The sequence below is a fragment of the Salvelinus namaycush genome, unplaced genomic scaffold, assembly GCF_016432855.1.
Source record: "Salvelinus namaycush isolate Seneca unplaced genomic scaffold, SaNama_1.0 Scaffold1151, whole genome shotgun sequence".
Classification (NCBI taxonomy): Eukaryota; Metazoa; Chordata; class Actinopteri; order Salmoniformes; family Salmonidae; genus Salvelinus; species Salvelinus namaycush.
Window position 1 is genome coordinate 37,681 of NW_024057844.1, and position 3,140 is coordinate 40,820.

The following is a 3,140-nucleotide window of genomic DNA, read 5'->3' on the forward strand; positions in this document are numbered from 1 at the left end:
TATACCACATCCATAACTAGTGGTTTCCTCATTACCAGATATACTACATCCATAACTAGCGGTTTCCTCATTACCAGATAACTAGTGGTTTCCTCATTACCAGATATACTACATCCATAACTAGTAGTTTCCTCATTAGCAGATATACTACATCCATAACTAGTGGTTTCCTCATTAGCAGATATACTACATCCATAACTAGTGGTTTCCTCATTAGCAGATATACTACATCCATAACTAGTGGTTTCCTCATTACCAGATATACTACATCCATAACTAGTGGTTTCCTCATTACCAGATATACTACATCCATAACTAGTGGTTTCCTTATTACTAGATATACTACATCCATAACTAGTGGTTTCCTCATTACCAGATATACTACATTCATAACTAGTGGTTTCCTCATTACCAGATATACTACATCCATAACTTGTGGTTTCCTCATTAGCAAATATACTACATCCATAACTAGTGGTTTCGTCATTACCAGATATACTACATCCATAACTATCGGTTTCCTCATTACCAGATATACTACATCCATATCTAGTGGTTTCCTCATTAGCAGATATACTACATCCATAACTATCGGTTTCCTCATTACCAGATATACTACATCCATAACTAGTGGTTTCCTCATTAGCAGGGAGGTGTTTCTGCAATCAAATTGTGTGTGCATCGCCCTCGTGCTGCAACTTTAGCAAACACAGAAAGGGACCTTTTTGGAGATCAAAGGTCGTCTGGTACACTGCTTAGAGTTTGACTGTCTTAAGACAATTGTAAAATAATTTAACAGACCTCTGGACTTCACCTTTTACCTCAAATAAACAGTGGATTTCTGCTGTTGTGGCCCTTTAACCGTCTGACTTTGTTGTTCACACAGGAGAGAGACGGGACTATCGTGGATCCTCTGGGGAGCCTCAACAGCCCCATGATGCTGACAGGGCAGAGAAGAGTCTCTCCACGTCAGAACTCCTCAAGAAACACCAGCAGAGATCGACAGGAAAGAAACCTCACCGCTGCTCTGACTGTGGGAAGAGATTCACCTCCTCATCAGGCATTAAAATTCATCAGAGATTCCACACAGGAGAGAAACCTTATTGCTGTGGTCAATGTGGGAAGAGATTTACCTCCTCATCATGCATTAAAATTCATCAGAGAATTCACACAAGAGAGAAACCATATGGCTGTGCTCAATGTGGGAAGAGTTTTGTTAATTCTTGCAATCTGACTGCACACCAAAGAACACACACAGGAGAGAAACCATATGGCTGTGCTCAATGTGGGAAGAGTTATTTTACATCTAGCCATCTGACTGCACACCAGAGAACACACACAGGAGAGAAACCTTATAGCTGTGATCAATGTGGGAAGAGTTATTGTCAATCTGGCCAACTGACAGTGCACCAGAGAACACACACGGGAGAGAAACCATATAGCTGTGATCAATGTGGGAGGAGTTTTAGTACTTCTAACTATCTGACAGTACACCAGAGAACACACACAGGAGAGAATCCGTTATGTGATCAATGTGGGAAGAGTTTTACTACTTCTGGCTATCTAACTATACACCTTAGAACACACACAGGAGAGAAATCTTATAGCTGTGATCGATGTGGGAAGAGTTTTACTCAGCCAAACAGCCTGAATATACACAAGTGGACACACACAGGGGAAGGGATACTTCCCTTCCCCTGTGTCTCAGATCTCTGATTAAACATAAAATACATCAAGGAGTTGTTTCATGATATCATTGAAATAATGTCACAATGTAGAATGTTTTAACATTGTAGTAGGAGTATTTTAATGATGTCATAATGTAGAATGTTTTAACATTGTAGTAGGAGTATTTTAATGATGTCACAATGTAGAATGTTTTAACATTGTAGTAGGAGTATTTAAATGATGTCACAATGTAGAAGCCTAAATGTTTGTCCCCTGTTCTATTGATTTCAGCATGATATGGATATTAGCCCCAGGGGGAAAATCCAGGCTCTGAATTGGAAGAGTATTATTTATGTGATTTAACAAAAAGTTACTAACACAAATAGAGCTGTGTTACACTTACCACGTTGGTGACCCACTGGAATCAAAATGCAACACTTCAAAATGTAGCTAGCTGTTTTCTACAAGTTGTCCTCTAACCAGGGATGTACACATTACTCCCAGATTTCGTGTGTTTTTTGAGCTGTTAGTTTTAACAGGACGTGCAACCTCATCTCCCTCCTCTCGGCACAATTGATTTCAACATGATATCGATGAGTGATTACAAATAAGTGTTGCGTTCCTTTGTTTAGCGACCCCTAAATTTAAATGAGTTATGACAGAATGTAGCTGACTGTCTTCTGCAGGTTGTCTTCTAACCAGTGAGGTAAAATATATCTCCCATTTCCATGTGTTTTTTTTAGTCGTGTTAGTTTCAACAGCACGAACAACCTGATTTCCCCCCTAATTGATATCAGTGATTTATTGCTACTTGTCAAAACAACAGCGTTTTTGGTGCTTGTGCAGTTTATAAGGAGCTTGTTTTAAAAAATACAATTATTGTGGCAGATGTTTGTGTATATACCACATGTTAGGTTTTCAATTGATCCCAAACTGTTTCTGCATATTGGTTATTGATTTGGACATGTTAAAACTGTGTTTTGACATTGGGGCTATCCCACCTAGCAACTATGCAACCAAATATTTCATATTTACATTTCATGTAACATTTAATGAAAATTATTCATGCAACCAACTAACAGTTTTTTGGGTACAATTATATTGACATTGTTGCCCTGTTTTTAGAATATCAGGGTTAATTCTCACATGTGCCAACCCAAATGTACGAGAGCATGACATTGGGGACTGGGCCCCGATCCAACAACATGCCTATTAAGTGAACCCTGAAAAGAGAGAGAAGCTCCGCAGTGAGGTGGAAAGTTACTACGGATATTGCAGGAGTTTCCTCTTGAAATCAGACATGTCCGTGGTGAGAACAACCTGGTTGCTGATTGTCAAAATGTAGCTGGCAGTCAAAATGTTTTGCGTTTAGCCAGTGCATTGCCATGGATCACAGTTTATTTTTACTGCACGTTTTTCCGTATTGGAGATGAGTTTTGTTTGGGCTCGTTCCAAGGGGACGAGAGTTCTAG